The sequence below is a fragment of the Plecotus auritus genome, assembly GCF_963455305.1.
Source record: "Plecotus auritus genome assembly, chromosome: 5".
NCBI classification, from domain to species: domain Eukaryota; kingdom Metazoa; phylum Chordata; class Mammalia; order Chiroptera; family Vespertilionidae; genus Plecotus; species Plecotus auritus.
The window spans coordinates 29,761,933-29,785,731 of NC_137776.1; the positions used below are offsets into that span (position 1 = coordinate 29,761,933).

General features: G+C 42.0%; 1 protein-coding gene and 1 pseudogene across 2 annotated transcripts in view; both read left to right on the forward strand.

Annotated features, from left to right (window-relative positions):
- Positions 1-23,799, forward strand: part of COL4A3 (collagen type IV alpha 3 chain) — a gene marked incomplete at its 5' end in the record, with an annotated part of 120,583 nt that overhangs the window by 15,040 nt on the left and 81,744 nt on the right. The gene's annotated exons all lie outside the window — the stretch shown is intronic.
- LOC308249303 (neugrin-like) lies at positions 15,205-16,611 on the forward strand (annotated as a pseudogene). Its single transcript has 2 exons — positions 15,205-15,373; positions 15,669-16,611. The product of its transcript is annotated as a neugrin-like (transcript).

A 23,799-nucleotide genomic window follows, 5' to 3' on the forward strand; every position in this document is an offset into this window, starting at 1 on the left:
GGCTCCCAACTGCTCACCTGCCTGCCTTCCTGATTGCCCCTAACCACTTCTGCCTGCCAGCCTGATCACCCCCTAACCACTCCCCTGCCAGCCTGATTGATGCCTAACTTCTCCCCTGCCAGCCTGTTTGCCCCTAACTGCCCTCCCCTGCAGGCCTGTTCCCCCCACCCCAACTGCTCTCCCTTGCAGGCCTGGGTCTCCCCCAACTGCCCTTCCCTGCAGGTCCAGTCGCCCCCAACTTCCCTCCTCTGCCAGCCTGGTCACCCCTAACTGCCCTCCCCTGCAGGCTTGATTGCCCCCAATTGCCCTCCCCTGCAGGCCTGGTCCCTCCAAACTGCCCTCCCCTGCTGGCCATCTTGTGGTGGCCATCTTGTGTCCACGTGGGGGCAGCCATCTTTGACCACATGGGGGCAGCCATCTTGTGTGTTGGAGTGATGGTCAATTTGCATATTACTCTTTTATTAGATAGGATATCTAGCATGAATGCCAGCCCAGGTAAATTCAAGATTAACTAAATCAATCTTACAAAATACATAAATATTGAATATTATCCCTACTCAAAAGATGGAATTTGGAATCGCTACTTGACTTAGACATTCATTGAGGTATCCTGGCTTGCCAGCTTGGTTTCAGCCCTCTGCCTTGCTCATCCATGCCCCATGAGAAGTTATGGTCCTTGCATTTGTTTACCAAGAAGGACTTAAATGTTTTGCTGTACTGCTGTATTTTGGTATTCATTTCCAAGTCTGTTTTCATTAAATATGCCCTTTCACTTTTTAAGGTCTGTCTTTTCTTCTCCACCAGAAATAATTTTTTAACTGCTCTAAGTAACTTAATTTGAGCATGTTTAAAGTTCAAACCCAGAATCAACCTAACCAAATAGAGCATCTTAAGTATACAAAAAGTCTAATCTTTTTTTTCCATTATGCACATTTTGGAAAAATTCTCTCTAAAACTTGTGTACACATTCTTGACCCTCACTTTGCATAGCTGCCTCATTGGACTTTTGACATTAGGTTGAATTCTTTTTTTTAAGGAGTGAATTCAGTCAACCAAGTTGTAAAAAAAATTTTAAAGTTTCTGTCCAAGTACAAGGTTTAGTTTATTACTGATTAAATGAAGGATGGATGGCTTCAGGTGATCTGCCACAGGGCTCTCAGCAATCACCCCAGGTAGTTAGTGTGTACTGCTACTGGTAGCTACACAAAGATTAGAAAAAAATCTCCATAGGAACTGATTAGCTTTTAGCTGTCTGAAGAAAAGGACAATTTTACAATTTTTCTTGCTCTTGAATGTAAGGCAAAGCAGTCATAACTACTGGAAAAATAATGTAAAATGTAGGTTTAAGGTAGTGTATCCATCTTCAAAGATAAAAGGGATATGTATTTTATTTTATTTCTTATACAGTGCACCAGTTTCCCCCACTCCAACCACCATGTTGCTATTTTAATCTTTTATAAATATTTGGTCCTGTTGAGACCTGGAGGTGAGGCTCTGCCCCATGGCTAATTGGATGAATGTTCCCTGTCAGGAATCAGGGAAGAAGTTGAAAGAGAACTGTAATTCAGAAAGAAAGCCTTGGGCCAGTAGTTCCCAGACTTTAGTCTGCAAAACAGTCCTTTGTGGAGTTTATGTTAAAATGCAGATTTCCTGGCAAAATCCTCATGGTGTGGCCTAGGAACCTGCACTAGTCACATGGTTCTGGTGCAAGTGGTCCTTGGAGCTCTCCTGTAGAAACACTGCAGCAGAAGGATGGAACAGGGGGAATGTCTGCCACTCTCTGGGCCTGGAGTTCCAGACCTGTGGGTCCCTGGAAGAGTTCCCAGATGTTAGAGACAGCCTGTCACCCAGAGAGTCTACCCTTGGCAGGAAGAGCTCTGACAAAAAAGGAGTGGACTGTACATTGAAGAAGTCAAACAATGCTAGCTCTTTTGATGGCGAGTTTGGTGGATAATGATTGCCCGTCACTCATAATTATGATGATACCACTGTCCCAGCTGCCCTACTAGGAAGAAAGAGGAGAAGGCAGTAGTGACCTGTCTTCCCCAAGGCCAGTGTTAATGGTGGCATCAATGCACGTGCTCTTCCGAGACCAGACTAGCATAGGTACAGCTAATAGTGAGAGACCTCCCAAGGGGAATCTGAATTAGGTTGACCCAAATCAGAGCTACAAAATCCAGCCACTTCTCACAAGGAGGTTCTTTCTCTGTTGTCAACTTAGGAGGATTTTGAGTTGAGTTTTATTAAGGAGGCAAGTAGACTCCTTATGTGTAGATTTTACTAGGACTGGCATGACATGGGGAAAGGTATAGACCATTAATTTTTCAGAGGTATTCTGTAAGATGAAATGCCCTTGCTCAGGACACATGTGAAGAATATGAAAGATTCCCTTTTTAAGATTCCTTCATAACAACTTGTAAGAATCATATTGATACTGACCTTATGCATTCACTGTGCCACATATTCATGTGAATTATTCAGTTTAGTGTTGGACAATGTAAAATACACATGTGAATATATATAACAATAAGTTATATAATAATTAGACTTTATTGTGTGAGGGTTAAAGAAAAATGCAATTAATTTGGTTGGGCACAAAAGCTAGCGTTTGGTAGTCAATATAACTATAACTTACTATACACAACAGATGCATCCTAGAAAAAGCTCCAGGCAAACATGTGCTCAAAAAACAAACTATATTGTTAACTTACTGCTTTAAAAAAGATTTTGAACCCATCAAGAAACAAATATTTAAGAATCAACTGTATATTTAGGTACTTACTTTATCTTAAACACATTTAGCAGGAAAATTAAATAGTACATTAATATTAGCAATATAGAGTTAAAATGTAAAGAAAATTTAGTTCTTGACAATATCATAAACTTAGATGCTTTGTCAATGACACAGAAAATTCTACCTGGAACAATAAGCTCGAAACTACTTGAAACAACCCCCTCTTATTGATTGATGGTCTCCTCACTTATCAGACATTTTCCAGATATTTTCAGTACACATGGTGAAATTCCAGGTGCATAGTAATAACTGTCTCCTATCCTTGTGATCAAGATGACATATTATCTTTAAAGGTCAGGGCACCTTACTCAGGATAAGAGAGTAATTGTCCATCTTCCTGAATCAGGGACCTTTCAAATATGGACTGATTTGCTGAATGGATTCTTCTGCAAACTGAGAAAATTGGGAGGAGGATGAGCATGAGGATGAGAGAATGATGGTGTTCACTCTGCACTAAATCAGATTTACCAGGGATGAAACTGAAAATCTGACAACGCTTTTGCAAATATAGGCTTTGAATGGTGTGGCCATGACAAGGGCAAAGAATGGCAGCAGGGAAGAGCTGTGGACTACCTAAATGAGTATGCATGCTGGTTTGGACATATATACCTGGATGAGCCTTTTTTGATGGTGAACAGAGAGTCTCCCATTATCTCAAGAAATCAAGTTTTCCATAAATACACACATTTAGCAATAAGAGAAATAGGAATCTAAATCTTGATTCAGGTCTCATGGATAATGGAAGTTATTTTAGGAATATGCAGATTTAATGACCAAGGTAACTCATTGTCCCTTCAACAGCAGGAATTATAGGAATTCCGTAGAAGTTTCTGCTTCTTTCATTTCTGCCCCAGCCAACCAACCACCTCACCCTCTGCCCTGTGTGTGCTATGTCTCATGGTTTCTGCTTGCTCAGCTTCTACATCCCCATGGTTTCTGCTCATTGACATTTCTCCTGCCAGAATGTGTCTCTTCTGCATCTCTCTGTTGGTCTGGGCTTCCACTATCACCACCAGGCATTTAAGTTTCAACTCCAGAGAGAATCTGATTGATCCACAGGTCAATGGACTCACTGTGCACAAGGCTGTGGTCCATCATAAACTCTCAAACAACAATCCCTATTATTTTGCCTTTATGGAGTCTTATGGGAAAAATGTCCCCAAATTATTTATTTTCAAAAATTAAAGTAAATGTTAGTAATACCAGATATTATCTTATTGTTCTCCAATAGAAAAGTATTTTAGGCCCAAATCTAACAACCTTTCTTTATAGAAATCTTGGCTTCTTTCTAAGTTATTAAAGGACTTTAAAAAATAAATTTCAGTATTAACATTGGGTTTTTTTGAGGTTCCTGAAGTTAGAACGTGATAACTATTTGGACATTGTACCCTTTCCTCTAGGAGATTTTTTTTTTGTCTGATTCTGTTTATAAGCAGATATTCAACACTGAAAAACGGATCCCAAATAGCCTTTTCAAAGCTCAGCGATCCATTGTGAGACATTGGCTTAACACAAAATACTTTTACATAACCCAAGCCACCGAGAGGGATATCCGGTCAGCTATTTTTAAAGCCTTCTCCCCGACACCATCTCACGTAACAGAGTTACAGCAGTTTGATTAGAAAATTGGCACAGTTTCTGTGATTCATGAAATGAAAACACAAATGAATTGTTTTTAACTTGCTTAAACTGGAACCATTTTCACTTAAATGTGCTATAATACCAAAATATAACTTTCTGGATTAGACACACACAAACACACACACACAAAATATATAATTTTTTTTGCATTCATATATATATGGCATTATGCATTGGGTTTACTATATGAATAATTTTATAATTAATTAACTCATTCACCAAGTGCTTATAGAACAATAATTGTGTACTGTGTTATAGATGGGCCATGAGAGTGAGAAGGGTGGACCTGCCTTCACTGAGCTTCCAGTCAAGTAAGAGTTAGTCCTGTCATATGATAGGACTCCAACGTGGTGGGAGAGAGTGCCTGCCAAAGAAGCACAAGGAGTGGTGTTAGAAAAGGCTTCTCAGGGAAAGTGATATGGATGCTGAGACCTGAAAGGTGAGGAAAAGCCAGCCAGGAAGGATGGGAGGGAAGAATCTTCCAGTCCATCCTGGGCTGGGGCTTCCTGTTTGAGGGCCAGAGTGGCTGGATGTAGAGAGGCAAGGGGAGGAACAGGATGTGTGGGCTCCATCAAACCGGGTCATGTTAAGGAGTTTGAACTTGGTCCTAAGAATAATAAGGAGCACAGAAAGGTCTTGAGCAGGACAGAGATAGGATTCGATTTACGCTTTGGAAAAAGTATCCTGGCTCTAGCCGATTTGTCTCAGTGGGTAGAGTGTTAGCCTGTGGACAGAAGGGTCCAGGGTTCGATTCTGGTTAAGGGTACATGCCCTGGGTTTCAGGCTTGATCTCCAGTAGGGAGCATGCAGGAGGTACCTGATCAATGATTTTCTCTCATCATTGATGTTTCTATCTCTCTCTCCCTCTTCCTTCCTCTCTGAAATCAATAAAAATATTTTTTTAAAAGAAAAAGTACCCCGGCAGTGGTGTGGGGAATAGATTAGAGACATGATAGTGGTCCAGGTGAGAGATGGAGGTAGCCTGAAGGAAAATAAGGGTCAAGAGGAGGAAGAGAAGCAAGCAGATCTGAGTTCTTTAGGTCTAACTGGTATAACTTGATGATAATAGATGGATGGCTCTGCTTCTACCCAAAGTCAGCATCAAAGCACTGCCCTCCATGAAGGACTTGTGCTGTGTTCATTTGACAAACTAGTGTCAGTAAAGAGTTTGCTAATTTTACTATAATAATATACATTCCTTTTATCAAGTAAGAATTAAATAACTCAGAGTTTCAATTGGCAGCCTTGTCACTGTAAGTAACCTAAAACTCTACTCAAAATGGCATAAATAATAAAAAGAATTGACTTGTTCCCATAATTTAAAAATCAAGTAGTAAACAGGGTTTCAGGTGAGGCTGGATCTAGTGTTTCAGTGATGTCACCAAGACCCGGTTTCTTTTGCTGCTGCTCTTTATTTTATGTCTGCTTCATCCTAAGGTTGTTTCCTGTCATGGTCTCAACAATATACTTTCATGTATTTTTTTATGTTTGGCATGAAAAGATTTTTACCAGTTATCACCCCCCAAAATCAGAAACTTTCATTTCCCTGGAATCCTCAGAAAAATTGTGAAGTCCTATCCTCTAACGCAGGGGTGAAAAAACAAACAAAAAAACAATTATAGTTTCACTACTTAAAGACAATATCACTAGTGTTTTTTTTATTTTCCTCTAGCATTTTTATTATGTATATGATATTTTAAAATATAGATTGTGTATTCAATTCTATGGCCTTTTTTTCTCTTATAAGTAATAGGCTCCAGAAAAAATATTTATATGGTCTTGTAAATATTTTTTAAAAGACAAGCTTTCTCAACTACTTCTCTCTTAGTGGACATTTAAGATATTTCAAATGTTTTAATGTTTACTTTATTTCAAGTGTAAATAATGTTTACATTATTTCAAATGTAAATAATGCTGCTATAGTCATGTTTCTATATGATACTCTGCTTCAGATTTAGGTTTATATTCTCTGTATGAATTCCCAGAAATGAAATTCCCATGTCAGAAGATGTGAAAGTTTAAGATTCTTGATATATACAAAAGACTGATTTTTAAAATTCAGACTTTATGCAAAAAAAAATTTAAAAAGTGAGAAAGCAGGAAATATAATCAGCTTTAGAAAAGTGTTTTGAAAGCAGTCTACAGAATCACTCTGCATCAGCAGTATAAAATGTTGAATGGCTCCATCCAAGAAGCGTTTATGGAGCACCCCCGATTGGCCAAGCCCATATCAAGGACTGAAAGCAAAATGCATGTGCCAAGGGCTGCAGTAGATTACAGTGACTCAGCAGAACAGTTATCAGATTTCAAAGTCAGCCAGTAACTCATCTTGGAGACAGATGTGTCTAAAATGTTACACTATTGCCTTCAACTTCAATAAATTTCAATGTCATTCTTATAAAAACTGTGAAATCTTACATAGCTTTTAATGGAAATCACTTATTTTAGTCATTGCAAAGGCTAAAAGTAAAGACTTTTCATAATTCATTTCTGAAACACAATGGTAAGAATTTAGAATATCACGAATGTTTTTAAAAAGTGCAGGGACTGCCCTAACTGGTTTGGCTCAGTGGATAGAGCGTCAGCCTGTGGACTGAAGTGTCCCAGGTTCGATTCTGGTCAAGAGCATGTGCCTTGGTTGCGGGCACATCCCCAGTAGAGGGTGTCCAGGAGGCAGCTGAATTGATGTTTCTCTCTGATCGATGTTTCTAGCTCTATCCTTCTCCCTTCCTCTCTGTAAAAAAATCAATAAAATATATATTTTTTAAAAAAGTGCAGGGACTGTAAAATAAATTTGAAAATTTATTTGATAAGGACACTATCAAGAACAGGCTGATGAGTGTCATGGAGAGTTTAGAGAGAAAAAAAACACTGAAGGAAGGAAAAATATTTATATTTGCTTAAATTTATCTGTGAATGTGTAACAGTTAATTTCTTCTTTAAAGCACAACATTTAAAAGAATTAATCTGCTTTAAATTCAAGTATTCATTTTTCTCTCTCAGGTTATAGAATGGAAAGCAAGACACGCTTTTAGCACAGAGCTTATAAATCAAATTACATTATACCATTCAGATGAAAAATGTATTTGGAAAAGAGATGGTTAATTAATCCTAAACCAGTATTACCCCAGGTGCTGACACCTATTTCATCTTGAACAGCTTGTCCGAACTTAGTTATAGGGTTGTGAAGAAGGCTAAGTGTCTGGTTGTTATTGTTCCCCCTATCCTTTTATTGAATTTCTTTATGTGTGCATAATGTTTTGAAATGTTAATTTTTTTCTGTTTCCATAAATGTATTTATTCATTTATTTTAATTAAATTTATCAGGCTGACATTGGTTAATAAGATTACATAGGTTTCAAGTGTACAGTTCTATGATACATCATCTGTATATTGCATTCTGTGCCCACACCCAAAGTCAAATCTTCCATCATCATATACACTGAGTGGCCAGATTACTATGATCTCTGAATGCATAATAATCTAGCCACTCAGTGTATATCCTATATAATAAAAAGCTAACATGCAAATTGTCCCCTCGACCAGGAGTTCAACCAGCAGGCAGGCTGGCCAACCGCCCATGTCCACTCCCTCTGGCCAGGCTGGCCGGACCCCACCCATGCACAAATTCATGCACCGGGCCTCTAGTGTGTGTGTGTGTGTGTATATATATATATATATGTATGTATGTGTGTATATATATATATATATATATATATATATATACACACACACACACACACACACACATACATACTAGAGGCCCAGTGCACGAAATTCGTGCACGGGGGTGTGTGTCCCTCAGCCCAGCCTGCACCCTCTCCAATCTGGGACCCTTCAAGGGATGTCCAACTGGCCGTTTAGTTAAACAGGCAGTCGGACATCCCTCCGTCTCACAATCCAGGACTGCTGGCTCCCAACTGCTCACCTGCCTACCTTCCTGATTGTCCCTAACCACTTCTGCCTGCCAGCCTGATAACCCCCTAACCACTCTCCTGCCAGCCTGATTGATGCCTAACTGCTCCCCTGCCAGCCTGTTTTCCCCTAACTGCCTTCCCCTGTAGGCCTGGTCACCCTTACTGCCCTCCCCTGCAGGCCTGAGTCCTATCCAACTGCCCTTCCCTGCAGGCCCAGTCGCCCCCAACTTCCCTCCTCTGCTGGCCTGGTCACCCCAACTGCCCTTCCCTGCAGGCTTGATCACCCCAACTGCCCTCCCTTGCAGGCCTGGTCCCTCCCAACTGCCCTCCCCTGCTGGCCATCTTGTGGTGGCCATCTTGTGTCCATTGGGGGCAGCCATCTTTGACCACATGGGGGCAGCCATCTTGTGTGTTGGAGTGATGGTCAATTTGCATATTACTCTTTTATTAGATAGGATAAACACATACACTGAGAGGCCAGATTATTATGCGTTCAGAGATCATAATAATCTGGCCACTCAGTGTATTTGGCCCCTTTTATCCTTTACTAAATCCCCACCCCACTTCCCTCTAGTAAACAACATACTGTTGTCTGTGTCTGTGAGTTTTTGTTTGTTTTTCTTGTTTGTTCATTTGTTACTTTCAGTTAAATGCAATTTGGCAAGTCACATATGACTTGCTCATTTCATTTTTCCCAGAAGAGCAGGATAAATACCCACCCCAGGCTCCAGTTTTCTCACTTACTCTTGTTACATTTCAGCTCTTTTATGGGGATCAAATGATTCAGTAGATATAACCATGATCCTCTTGTAATAGGGTTGGTACTGGGACTGTGAAAGTCTTCGAAAGTAACAGTAGCTGTTCTTGGAGAGAGACTGCCTGATAGCCCTCTTTGCCCCAAATCCTCAATCTCTCCAAGTGACTCTTTTCCTGGGACTTTGCGCCACCCCCCCCCCCTCTCTCTCTCTCTCTCTTGTGTGTGTGTGTGTGTGTGTGTGCTTGTGTGTGCGCACGCGTGCACGTGTGGTAGGGAGGAAGGTAGGTAAAAAATGGCTTAGAAGATAGGGAGAGAGGCTCGATGTGTCCTCTGGGTGGTGAGTAAAGAGTGAATAAAAGATCCTTGATAAATCAAGTTGACCAAAGTAAGTAGGAATTTAGACCCATGTTTCTCAAACTTTCTGTGGTGAAGGACCAGTTTTGTTTTGTTTTTGACTTTCCACTCAATCATGGACCACTACCATTGTAAAATACGATAAAAGTGAATTATAAGAAACTAGAATAAAAGGGACATATAATATAAACCTGAATATTTTATTTTAGATTCAATCAGCTTTGTTTGCTCTGTCAAATGGCTCTAAAATTTCTAAATGCTTACTCTCATGTCCTAGAAAGGTAAGAAAGAAAGACCCAAGCTTTGAACTGCACTGCTTTAGAGGATCTGTATAATACAGTTGACAATTATCCTGATATGTCCAACTCTATTTCCTACATACAAACATACATTTTTCACTAGTGCTCAACAAATATTCATAAAACTAATTTATAATAATTTGGCCACAAAGAGAAGTTGAAGGAATCCACAAATAAAGTAAGAATCAAAGTCTGTTTACAATGCAACTAAATTTCAAGCAAATAATATTAGAAACAAAGATCTTAACCTATCCATTTTAAACCTTCCTTCTAAATAAGTCTGAGCTTAAAAACATCAGGATCACAATGGCAGGATATTTAAATGAATATTGGTAATGAGAAGACAAAGAATAAAATCATATGGGATGCGTTCAAAAGTATCCTCTGAGGAAAATGCATAGCTGCCGTGTCAGTTATGTCCCAAATAGAAACATGTGGCACATTCAAAACCAGGTAATTTTAGCAGAGTTTATTTATGGAGACACTGTTTACCAAGGTGAAGCTTAGGGAAACCATCAGAGACAGTACAGCAGCCAATTGGTTCCACCTCTTCCTCTTTTCCTGGGATTCAGAATACAGTGGTACTGAGTTGCTGCCATCTGGAAGGGTGCAGGCACCATAGGTAGGGAGATCCAGAAATTCAAGGCAACCCAGCAGGGAGGGAGTCAGAATAAAAACCCTGACCTCGTCTGCTCCCTTCTCTCCCTCCATCCCTGGCCAGAAGCCTGACACTTTAGGATCCCCTTGTTGTGTGAGTTCTCGCTGTGGACCTCACAGTCAGCCTCCCAGGATGGGGAGCAGGTCTGGAGGGAGGACTGGACGTTACCTGCCACAGCTGTAAATCACATTCTTAACAAAATAAAGATTAATATAGTAAGCAATCAACTCAACGTTTTTTGAAAAAATATAAATACAGAAATTTAATCAGGAGGGGATAATTAACTAAAATCATAAAAAGAAGTGAGTGCCAAAAAAATGGAAAAACTATAAATTCATAAATTGCTAGGTCTTTTGAAAATAGAAAAAATACTAGCTCATTTAATCAAAGAGAAGTAGAGATAAGCAACAGTATGGTGATTAGGAGAGGGAAAGGAGGGAGAATGAAAAGGGGAATAAATGATAATGGAAAGGGACTTGACTTGGGGTAGTGAACACACATACAATATACAGATGATTTATTATAGAATTGTACCCCTGAAACCTATATAATTTTATTAACCAAGTAACGCCAATAAATTCTATTAATAAATGTCACCCCAATAAAAATAATAATAAACAAGAAAAAATATATTAATAAAACAAAAATCACTGATACACAAAATGAGAATGTGGAAATAAAGGCACATACAGGTGAAAGTAGAAATATTCTACATACTTTATGCTAATAAATTTGAAAAGATGGATGAATTGGAAGAATTTTCAATTATAATATACTAGAGGCCTGGTGCATGAAAATTCATGCACTGGAGAAGGGGTCCCTCAGCCCAGCCTGCCCCCTCTCACAGTCTGGGAGCCCTCAGGGGTGGGAGGCCACCCGGCGATCAGGGGAAGGCAATGCCCCATCACACCTCTGCTGCTGCCACTGCTGGCAGCACAAGCCTCGACCAGCCCTAGTTACCTGAACCTCGGCGGCCCTGGGCGGCTGGGCAGCCGCCATCTGAGGCTTGCCTGAGCCTCGGGCCGGCCCTGGGCAGCTGGGTAGCTGCCATCCGAGGCTTGCCTGCACCTCGGGCTGGCCCTGGGTGGCTGGGGGACTCCGGAGGCAGGTGCCCTAGCAGGGCTGAGGGGACTGAGCACCGCCATCTTGTGGCTGTGGGCACTGTCATCTTTGAGGGCAGGGCAGTCAATTAGCATATTCCCTCCTTATTGGCTGTGGGTTCTGCCATCTTTGCAACGGCATGAGGGTCAATTAGTATATTCCCTCTTTATTAGATAGGATTATCAAAATTAAAAGTTACAAAAGCCAATAATCTGGGAAAAAATAAGAAAGTGCTTTAATAATTACCTATAAGGAAACTCTTACCCCAAAGTTGTCACAAGTGAATTTTTCCCCATTTCAGGAATAGTTCATCTTCAGGCTGTTAAACAGTTCCTGTGCATAGAGAAAATGAACAACTGTCCTATATTGTGTTTCCCTTTTTGTTACTTTACAAATTATTATAAATCAACTAGAGGCCCGGTGCACAAAATTCGTGCATGGGGGGGGGGTCCCTCAGTTCAGCCTGCACCCTCTCCAATCTGGGACCCCTCGAGGGATGTCCGACTGCCCGTTTAGGCTGGATCGGGCCTAAACGGGCAGTCGGACATCCCTCTCACAATCCAGGACTGCTGGCTCCCAACTGCTCACCTGCTTGCCTTCCTGATTGCCCCTAACCGCTTCTGCCTGCCAGCCTGATCACCCCCTAACCACTCCCCTGCCAGCCTGATTGATGCCTAACTGCTCCCCTGCCAGCCTGTTTGCCCCTAACTGCCCTCCCCTGCAGGCCTTGTCACCCCTAACTGCCCCCCACCTGCAGGCCTGGTACCCCCCAACTTCTCTTCCCTGCAAGCCTGGGTCCCCCCCACAACTGCCCTTCCCTGCAGACCCAGTCACCCCCAACTTCCCTCCTCTGCTGGCTGGGTCACCCCTAACTGCCCTCCCCAGCAGGCTTGATCACCCCCAACTGCCCTCCCTTGCAGGCCTGGTCCCTCCCAACTGCCCTCCCCTGCTGGCCTGATCGCCCACAACTGCCCTCCCTTTCAGGCCTGGGCCCTCCCAACTGCCCTCCCTTGCTGGCCATCTTGTGGTGGCCATCTTGTGTCCACATGGGGGCAGGATCTTTGACCACATGGGGCAGCCATCTTGTGTGTTGGAGTTATGGTCAATCTGCATATTACTTTTTTATTAGATAGGATAGAGGCCTGATGCACGGGTGGGGGCCAGCTGGTTTGCCCTGAAGGGTGTCCAGGATCAGGGTGGGGGTTCCCTTGGGGCATGGGGCGGCCTGGGCAAGGGGCCTGTGGTGGTTTGCAGGCCAGCCATGTGCCCTGGCAACCCAAGTAGAGGCCCTGGGATCTGGGATTTATTTATCTTCTACAATTGAAACTTTGTAGCCTGGAGCGGAGCCAAGCCTTCTGCTCGATCCATGGCGGCAACCATTTCTGCTGGGATTTATGTATCTTCTATAATTGAAACTTTGTAGCCTTAAGCGGAGGCCAAAGCAGGCCAGGGCTGCAGAAGCTTGGCTTCCTCCATCGCCGCGGGCAACCCTAGCCTCCTGCTCTTTCCAGCTCTGTGGCTGCTGCCATTTCTATTGGGCTTTATTTATCTTCTATAATTGAAACTTTGTAGCATTGAGTGGAGACGTGGGCCGGCAAGGACAGGCGGAAAGCTTGGCTTCCTCCATTGCCAGGGAAACCCAAGCCTCCCTCCTGCTCTCTGTGGCTGCAGCCATCTTGGTTGGGTTTATTTGCATATTTGCTTCTGATTGGCTTGTGGGCGTGACTGGTGGGCGTGGCTGGTGGGTGTGGTGGAGGTGCGGTCAATTTGCATATTACTCTTTTATTAGATAGGATTCCAAACCTGAGCATGTAAGTGTCCTGATGAAGTCTGAATAAAATGTTGGCAAAATAAAATAAAATAAAAACAGTATATTTTAAAAAATAAAACACCAACACCAAGTAGTATCATTTCAAAAATGCAAAGTTGTTTAATACTTTTCTTTATAAATTGACTGTGTTTGTAGTTCAAAAGAGAAAAGCTAACCTTATTCCTAAAGATACTAGAAAGCATATGAAAAACTTCCAGTCATTTCTCACAACACACACACATACACACCTTGGAAAAGTAGAAATGGATAAGTAATTATGATAGCTAATACTGAGCCCACCTACTATGTGCCAGCATGGTGGTAAACACTCCACATGTGTTCATTAGAATGCCCCGGTACTCCCATGAGAGGTTAGTATTATTATTCCATTTTACTAATGAGGGAATGGCAGGAGGTGAAGTTATGGGCAAGTGTCATGAGGTTGGGTGAGTGGTGCAGCTGGGATATTAGCCCAGCAGTCTGGCTCAGGACTCTGGGTGTGACCATTCCAATATATTGCTTTTCCCATGTCCTCCATTACCTGTGGAAATCATATTTATGCCCAGGTGAAGAACAATCAAAATGCCAAGTCTCATGGAAATAGCCCCTGTTTGACTCGCACCTGTTTGAGTGTTAGTGAGACCCAGCTTGTTGGCTTGTTGTTCTAAAGACTGTTGCATTTTCCCCTTGGTTAGAATAGATTTAATTTGGTTCTTTGCTATCTATGTGGGTCATCTGCTGTAAGTGATAGTGAGGGCTGCTATCTCCATTTGATAACCATTCATGCCATTGAAACCAAAGTCTGGAGCCAAGATGTGTGTTTCCTGTATCAACATTTAATTGAGCAAACTTGGATTTGTGAATGGGCATCCAAGCTTGATTTGAAGTAGGTTATTGACCTCAAACACTGATTTTTTTAAAATTATTATAATGCTCATTTAAAAACTCAAATGTAATATATTATTTATTAAGAACATAAACCATTGTCAATAAAGTCCTAAACTTTTTCAAGTGAACCAAGTAAAATCAAATATGTTGTTACAAATATTTACTTTATTACTTCAAATGAAGCACATGAGACATAGATATTTTTGAGATAAGCAAATAATTTATTCATTCATTCTTTTTTAAAATATTCATATAACAAACACTTCAGGACAATTTTAGTCCTGGGGACATGAAGATGAATGAGAAAAAAATCCCTCACCTCAAGGAATTTCCATCATAGTAGATAGAAAAGTTTCCAAACTACTTGTAAAATTCCTATCGTGAGGTAAGTACTAAAAGATGGGAGATAAGAACCTCTAGCATCCTGAATGGAGGTCAGGATTCTTACAGGGAAGTGGAGGAAGGAAGAGAAATAATCCACATTTATATAAGCCCCTTGTTCTTTTTTTTTTTTTTTCAATTTAAAAGCATTTCAATTTTATATTAAAGGCACTGTAAGGTTTTAGCAGGGAATCAACATAGATTTACATTTTAGAGGCATTATGAAGTAAATGTGAAGGGTAGATGAAAGGGAATTGAATGTCTAGAAATAGTAGGAATCAGGATGGCCCCACTGAATCAAGGGGCAGGGACTTCCTACCCTCACCCCCATCCTATCATCCCATCACTGCAGTCTGGCCCACATGGGGTGTGACTTTGGACAAGGGACTTCCCCCTCTAAAAATTGAGGAATGTTCACAGAAGATCCAAAATGGTGTTCACACTTGAAGAGAGGAAGACTAAACTGAAGGGCTGTTTAAATAATTCCCATGTGTATAACAAGTTTTGTTCGTTGGCTTGTTTGACCGTGGCCAGTACCAGTTGTTTTGCTTTTACTTAAGGATAGAATAGACTAGGTTTTCGGGCTGGAAGCAGTTCGGTCCGTATGGCCCGTGCTCTGAGTCTCCTGCTCGGGCGCGTGTCCGTGCTGTCGTCTCTTGCTGTGGGTTCGCGACCCTGGGGGTGGCGGGCTGGGACCTACCGGCCACCGGCCGCGAGCCGGACCCCGATTCCGACTGGGAACCAGAGGAGCGGGAGCTGCAGGAGGAGGAGAGGTACCGGCTCCTGCCCGGGCCCTCAGCCTGAAGCAGGGCCGCGCCCCCTTCTTCCCCGATCAGAGGCGCAGGGGCAGGTGTTGGGCTCCTTTGGGACCCCGGTCCCTTCACCAGTGACGTGTTTCATCTCCGGTTTGGAGAGCTCGCCTTGCTCGGGGGCTGCTGTTGTAGGCGTTAGATTTCCGGGGCAGTGAACAAAGAGACCAGGGCTGGGCGCTCGCTGATTTAGCCCGAGACGCTTCAACCACCCATGCTGCTCCCACGCATGGCTTCTGCCATTGGTTCTCTCCCCTAGCGCCCTGAAACGACAGAAAAAAGCCATCCTGTTCCAGAAAATTCGGAGGCAAATGGGGCCGCGAGGGGCCCCGCCCAGGACTCTGACCAGGGAAGCCATGGAGCAGATCCGGTATTTACATGAAGAATTTCCAGAGTCCTGGTCAGTTCCCAGATTGGCTGAAGGCTTTGATGTTAGCACCGATGTGATCAGAAGGGTTTTAAAAAGCAAGTTTGTACCCACATTGGAGAAGAAACTGAAGCAGGATCAAAAAGTCCTTCAGAAAGCTGGGCTTGCCCACTCGCTCCGCCCGCTCCCAGGCCCTGGGGATACCTGGAAGCTGCTTTCTGCAGGCCACCCTGTGTCAGGAGGTGAAGCCTCATCCCAAGGCCAAGGTCACGGCACAGCTTTGAGGGTGATAGAACCGAACACTCAGAGGACAAACACCCCGAGGAGACAGAAGGGAAGGAATAAAGGAGTCCAGAGCCTGGAGAAGGAAAGCTTTGTGCCTGTTGCTGCAGCCCAAGGTCATCAGAGAGAGCTGCAGACGTACTCCACCAGTGATGGTGATGGATTGCCAAGTGCGAAGGAGCTGGAAGAGTTGAAGGCAAGAGAACTGGGTGGCCAGAACTTCAGCAGCAAGGTGGTGCAGAGGGGGCGGGAGTTCTTTGACGACAATGGGAACTTCCTGGACAGAATTTGAACGGGAGCCTGGCTTGTGGCGGTGTCATGTAAAAAATAGCTGAGCGAGCATATTTGAGCTGCCTGGATTTCTGTGTGTGGATTATCCACCTTGGAAATGATGAGCCTGACAATGGAAGGAGCTGCTTGGATTTCAATCTGACAAGGGACAGTGAACTTCACAGGGCAGATGTATATGCGGGCAGCGTGAATAACAGGCTAGGTGTAGTCTAGCTTCTGGGGCATGGCTCCTGGTCTGACCCATGTGGGTAGTCAGTACTCACCCTTCTTGCTTAGGCTTTCTATGTGTCGAAACCAGCCTGTGTTGCGTGTGTTCGGAGTTCGTTGTATTTGCAATATGTGTTTGGGAGGAATTGAAAAGTTTTCCTTCTGACATCGTTTGCTTCTTGATTAATGAACACTAACAGTTCTGGAGCTGCTTAATCAATTGGTTGTATTCATTTTGCAAAATAAAGTGAAATGTAGCAGTCAAAAAAAAGGATAGAATACACTAAAATGAATTAAGGTATGAAAAATCCAGGTTAGACACAAAGAAGCACCTTAAGTAAATGAAAACTGGTAAGCATGGCAATGGGGCATCTCAAAATAAACATCAGAAAAATCCCACATTCCTCTGGAGGATCTGCCTTGGTAATTTCAAGCTCGGTAGTTTTATAACAGTTAGTTACCAACTTCCTTGTCTAACTTCCCCCGACCCCCACCTTCCTCCCCTAATTGGGTTGTTTCAATTGCTGATACCACTTGGGAATGTTTGTCTCTGGAAATTCTTGTCCCTGGCACCATCATTCTACAAAAGAAGTATTTTAGAGATTGAACTACCGGTATAACCATGTAATCAATGCCCTGTTGTAGTTCATTTTGGCTCAGCCTACAACTGTGACTGGATCCAAATGGATCTAAGGGATTTATCTCTAATCTGAAGCATTCCAAAGAGACTGATTTAAAACTTCCCTTAAGGTCCTTGAAGTGCTCAGCCAGAGAAATGACTAAGGATCAAGCTTAATCCCCTGCTTCAATGTTCCTGAATTGTTGCCCACAACCTCAACCCACCAGGACCCTTGGCATCGCAATGACCTGGGGCAACTTCTTAAGCAAACAAATTCCTGAGCCCAGCCCAGACTTTCTGAGTCACAATGAGGCCTGGTTACAGGGAACAGAAATTCAGAAGGGCTTATGCTTTGACCATGCTCCCTACATAAGTCTTGTGTAATAAAAGTGTTAGAAAACTAGTGTGAAGGATGATTTTGAAGAGAATAGGAAGGTTGTGGCAAGTGCTTATCTTTATATTTTGTATGCTAATTCATAAATTATATTGCATGTTTATTCACAGCCTGAGGGTACCACATTCTGTAGGCATAAGCATAGTTTGGTTTTGTCATAGAATGCTGGAAGTAGAAGGAACATACAGATGGCCTTGACCAATGTAAGGAAGCTGAGGGTCAGAGGATTTAAGCCTCTTCTGGGAGCACAGAGCTAAATATTGGCAGAGTCTGACTATGGGCTAAGCCCTGTCTATCACCTCACCATCTTAGGACATTTCTTTTTGTGACCTGGATTCACTGAAAAGGAATGCACAGAAACAAATTTTGTATCGCTGTGTGTGTGTGTGTGTGTGTGTTTCTAAGCAAGTTCTCTCTCTCTCTCTCTCTCTCTCTCTCTCTCTCTCTCTCTCTCTCTCTCTCTCTCCTAAAGCTACTTTCTTTTTTTTTTAATCTATGGATGCAGCAAAAGCATTTCTTTCTTTTTCTTTTTTTTAAATTTTATTGTTTAAGGTATTACAAATAGTAGTACATATGTCTCTTTTTTTTCTTCTTATTGTCCTAAAGCTACTTTCCATTAGAACTTTAAGTTCAAGCATTTACAAAGTCCTTCCTAGGTGCCAGCAGCCAAGGCACCTTACGTTTCTAGATTGTTTCAAATAGCGCTGGTTCCACATAGGATTTCAACCCCTAATTGTTCTCTTCTTGGTCCTCATCTCTCTTCTGTTCTATCCTTGGTTCCTTTGAGGCTGGGCCACAATGGAGTTTTTTCCTTAGTTCTCAATACAGTTATGACACATAGTCAGTGCTTAAAGAGTGCCGGTTGATTTAATCTTGCCCAATTTTAGAAAATAAGAACGGTGATGGTGGATGTTTCCAGTATACACTGGAGCTAGAACTTGAAACTGCTCGGATTCACAAAACCATCCATAGCAGTCACTTCAGCAGCACAGGAGAGGAAAATCTTTTCCTCTGTGCTCATAGGCTCTATACCTGAGGCTTGCAAATTAAACCAACAGAAGACATGTTAACAGAAGAAAAGCATACAGCTTTTATTTGATGTTAATATTTTTACGTGCATGGGGGTTTCAGAGAAAAGTGAACAACTGAAAGAAGTGGTTAGACGTGGGGGCTTATCTACCATTTTAACAAAGGACATTAAGTTGTTGCCAAGTGACTAGACAGAGAAAGGGGGGTTTGGGTTTCTAGGAGTGGTAAACATATAGGGGAAACTTGATGGTAGATAAGGGTTATTGATTGCAGGTTGTTTTACGCAAACTCATCTCGGTGCTATCGCTGCCTCAGGATGGCTCTCTTTCTGGTAGAGGAGAGGAGAGAACGCCTTCACAGGTGTAAATTCCCTGCTTTTAGGCAGATGGGAGCGGGGTGAGCAGAGAGTGCTTCCTGCATCTTTTTGTTCTCGGTCGCCCTCAGCTCAAAGTAAGTCTTATGCCATAGTTGCATATTTTGAGGTAACATTCTAATCCACTTCAGCAGCACAAATAGAGTTAAAACGTTTGGGGTCTAGACTGTAAATTCTAGAAACCGATGCACTCCCCAGAAGCAGGCACCCTAGTTCTCTGCACTTCGTCCTTGTAAACTTGTCCCTGTAATCAGTTACATGATGTTAATTCACAATAAAAGTTATGGCTTAATGTTCAACTATAAATATCAAATACATGCTTATTTTTGTTTTGTTTCAGTTTGAATTTTTTCCTAAATTTTATTAAAAACATGGAAACATTCAAAAAACTTGAAAGAATTTTTTTTCTTACATTTACTTAAGTTTAGGTTATAAATTTTATTTTTTCACATTTAAATTTTTAATTTTTTTTTTTTTTTTTTTTGTCAATCCTCAGGCGATGATATTTTTCCATTGATTTTTAGAAAAAGCAGAAGGGAGGCGGAGGGACAGGGAAAGAGAGAAACATCTATGTGAGAGAGACACATTGATTGGTTGCCTCCTACACGCGCCCTGACCAGGGTGGGGATTGAGCTTGCAACCCAGGTATGTATCCTTGGCCAGAATCCAACCCAGAACCCTTCAGTCCCCAGGCAACACTCTATTCACTGAGCCAAACCAGTTAGGGCTTAATTTTAATTTAAAAATCATAAAGTGTCTTTTTTTTTAATGGTTTTGCTTGAACAAATACATTTATTTTAGTTAGATTGAGATGTTACCTTGACTCACCTCTGCCAATTAGTCTAGGCCAATCAGCTCCAAGAAGAACGAACCCAGAAAATAAAAGTTGAACAATATCTGTGTAAAGAGCAAGGAAATATTTTCTGTTGGGGAAAAAAATCCTCTGTTCACAAGTTCATGAGTAGTTTTAAGATGTAAAACTTTTCCACTGAGGAGGAAAATAATTTTTCCTATTGGCAAAATTTTAATAGCTGTTTAATAGGAGCAACATAGTTAACTAGGATCAAAAAGCAGAATCCAAAATGAGAAAAGAGAAAGAAAGAAAACCCAACATATTAGAATTGGAAAAGCAAATATGTCACATCCCAGACTTATATTGTACATGGGGTTATCTTCTCAGTCAATGGTTTTAGTTAAAGTCTAAAGGCACAAAAAGAAGAATGAGACCAGAGTATTAGTTTCCAGTTGACCTTGATTTCAATAGACTGTGAAATCCAAGGTGTGGGGTCGTGTGTGTAAAGAAACAAATAGTTCATTCTAAAAAACTGAGAAATACCATATGTTGCTACAGACAGCAGTCAAAAACAATTGTAAAACAGAAAGGATTCTGAATGGAACGAGAGATTTAAAACCATCTATGGGACTCAAGCATTCCAACTGTATGTATTTCTCACTTGACATCAATGACTCCTGTCTATTGGAAACAGATAACCAGAGTCATTTTGTCCTAAGCAGCCCCTGATCCCAAATGAGGCATGAGTCTAGTTTGCCATTACTTGTTTTGACAGATTCTTCAGACACCACGGGATGATTAACTAAAGTACTGAAAGGAAACTATAGTACATTTTACATACCAACCCTTAACCATTAACCTGAACACTGGTAAAAAAAATAAATAAATAAATAAAATAGAGGACTTCAAGATTTGCCAGTGCATTAAGCTCTATTTAGCAGTTTGATTTCAAGGTTGGTTAGCAGCATGAAAATCCAGGTGCAGAATTCCTTTGCAGAACTGTTGTATTACTCTGTACTATTAAACGAAGGCTCGTTGGAACCTGATGTGTCCAGTGCACTGTAACACTGAGGTGTCAACATCAGGTCATCCCGAGTTCTAGCTTGCCTGCAATACATTGTTCCCCTTTGTTCAGACAGCTATGTAGTTTATACTTGTCTGTATTTTCCTTGGGGTTATTCCATATTTTTTTTTGTTTGTTTCATTGTCCTTCCTATCAAATGTTACCATTCTTATGTAGGTGTTTCTTGAAGCCCTAACTTCTATGACTATAGCTGTCTTTCTTTGACAACCAAAGTTTGCTGTCTGTATTGGACTGATGATTCTGGTATTAAAAAAAAAAAAAAAGCCATATACTACAGGAGCAAAGTTCATTTTTATGTCTCATTTCATTTTATTTTCAGCAACAATATTCCAAAAATACCACATATCAAGCACATCTCTCTAGAATATAAGCTCTTTGAGTGTGGGATGTTCATTGCCAGATCTCCAGGACCTAGACCAGAGCCAGGCACATCATAAGAGCTTAATAAATATTCACTGACTCACATTCAATCTTAAATAGAACCTGGGGATGCAGTAGTAAAAAAAACAAAAACAATGATAAGATCCTTGGCAGTATGGAGCCTACATTCTCATGAGAATAGTAATTTATAGCAGGAATGTCATCACTGGGTGGCATCTTGATAGCACAGTGGTTCTCAACCTTTTTAATGCAATGACCCTTTAATACAGTTCCTCATGTTGTGGTGACCCCCAAACATAAAATTATTTTTGTTGCTACTTCATAACTGTAATTTTGCTACTGTTATGAATTGTAATGTAAATATCTGTGTTTTCCGATGATCTTAGGCGATCCTGCTAGCGGTTCTCAACCTGTGGGTCACGACCCACAGGTTGAGAACCGCTGCTGTAGACCCTAAGACCATCGGAAAACACAGATATTTACATTACAATTCATAACAGTAACAAAATTACAGTTATGAAGTAGCAACGAAAATAATTTTATGTTTGGGGGTCAACACAACATGAGGAACTGTATTAAAGGGTCATTGCATTAAAAAGGTTGAGAACCAATGTGATAGCACATAGTAGAGCTAGGCTACCTGAATTCAAGTCCAAGTTCTATTACTTACTAGAGGCCCTGTGTACAAAATTTGTGCACTGGTAGGGTCCCTAGCAGCTGCTGGCTGCCAGCTGGGGGCTCCCTCCCTTCCCCCAGATGGAACTGCCCCCTGGTCAAACTCCCAGACAAATTCCCAGTCAAGGGGACAATTTGCATGCTACGCTTTTATTATATAGGACTTTGGCAAAATTAACATAATTACTCTCTGCCTCAGTTTTGTTTTGTTACCTGTAATATATCACAAGGATTAAATGAATCAATAGAAGAAATAGCATAATTAGAATAGTACCTGCCATGTGAATGTTCAATAAATCTAAGCTATTATTTTAGGGACCACCTGGTACAACCCTCATAGAAATCTTTTCTTCCCTTGTTTCTGTTTCTTTTCTCTCTCCATCATTACTTCTAACTCACTTTTTTCTTCTTTTTCCTTTACTCTTCCCCCCTTCTCCTTTACTATATTCCTGTTAGGGAATCTCACAAACATTATTTAATCCACCACATGTGAAGGGGCCCATGCAAATGATGGCTCAGAAATATGCATAGCCCGTGGACACAGGCGATAGGGTAGTGAAGATCTGGGTGGGTGGATAGGAGCTAAAAGGAGGGAGGGGAAAGAGGGGGAAATAGGAGATATCTCTAATACTATCAACAATAAAATATATATATATTTTAAAAAACACAACTGCCAAAAATTTTACTCTTATAAATATTTTAGAAATAACAAAGTGACTCAACTTCATAAAATATACTGGCAATTCTCAAAAAAAAAAAAATACAGGAATTTTGAGTTTCTAGAGACAGGCTAACAGAATTTCTTCTTTGTATTTTTCTTCTGAATGCCTCTTTCTTGGCTTAATCCTGTTACCCAACAATTGCCTCGCTGGACACAGGACTAAGAATCCAGGGATTTTAAAATGTTATCCCCACACTTGCTTCACCCACATTTTGATGAAGTTGTTTATATGTAGCACCCTCTTTAATTAGGGAAATGTTTAATAAAGGAACTTAAAATGTTTCCCTACTCTGTGTCTGAATCCTCAGAACAAAAACTTGTGTTGTCAGGTGTGCACATAAACACAAAATCAAGCCAGTTTGTAGTATTTGCATTATATTTGGAAATGACTGGTCGTGTTCAGGGTCCACAGTGCATGGAGTGGCATACTGTGATGGAAAACTGGATTCGTTCACTCTCTTGGTTCACCTTTTACAATGTGTAAATGAAAACCATGGAAACATTCTATTATATTTCAAACTAGAGGCCCGGAGCATGAAATTTGTGCACGGCGGGGGGGGGGGGGAGGGGGGTCAGCCTGCACCCTCTCCAATCCAGGACCCCTTGGGGGATGTCCGACTGCCAGTTTAGGCCCAATCCTGGGGATTGGGCCTAAACCGGCAGTCGGACATCCCTCTCACAATCCTGGACCACTGGCTCCTAACCGCTCACCTGCCTGCCTGCCTGATCGCCCCTAACTGCCCCCCTGTTGTCCTGATCACCCCTAACTGCCTCTGCCTGCCGGCCTGATCGCCCCCAACTGCCCCCCCGCTACTGGCCTGGTTGCCCCAACTGCCCCCCCTGCTGGCCTGGTCACCCCACGCAGCCTGCTGCTCAGTCATTTGGTCATCCCTCACTAACCCCCCTGCCACTAACCTCCCTACTGGCCTGGTTGCCCCACGCAGCCTGCTGCTCAGTCATTTGGTCACCCCTCACTAACCCCCCTGCCAGCCAGGTCGCCCCACACAGCCTGCTGCTCAGTCGTTTGATTGTCCCTCACTAACCCCCCTGCCAGCTTGGTCACCCCATGCAGCCTGTTCAGTTGTCCGTTCAGTTGCGATGGTCGCTTAGGCTTTTATATATATAGACTAGAGGCCCGGTGCACAAAATTCGTGCATGGGGGGGGGTGTCCCTC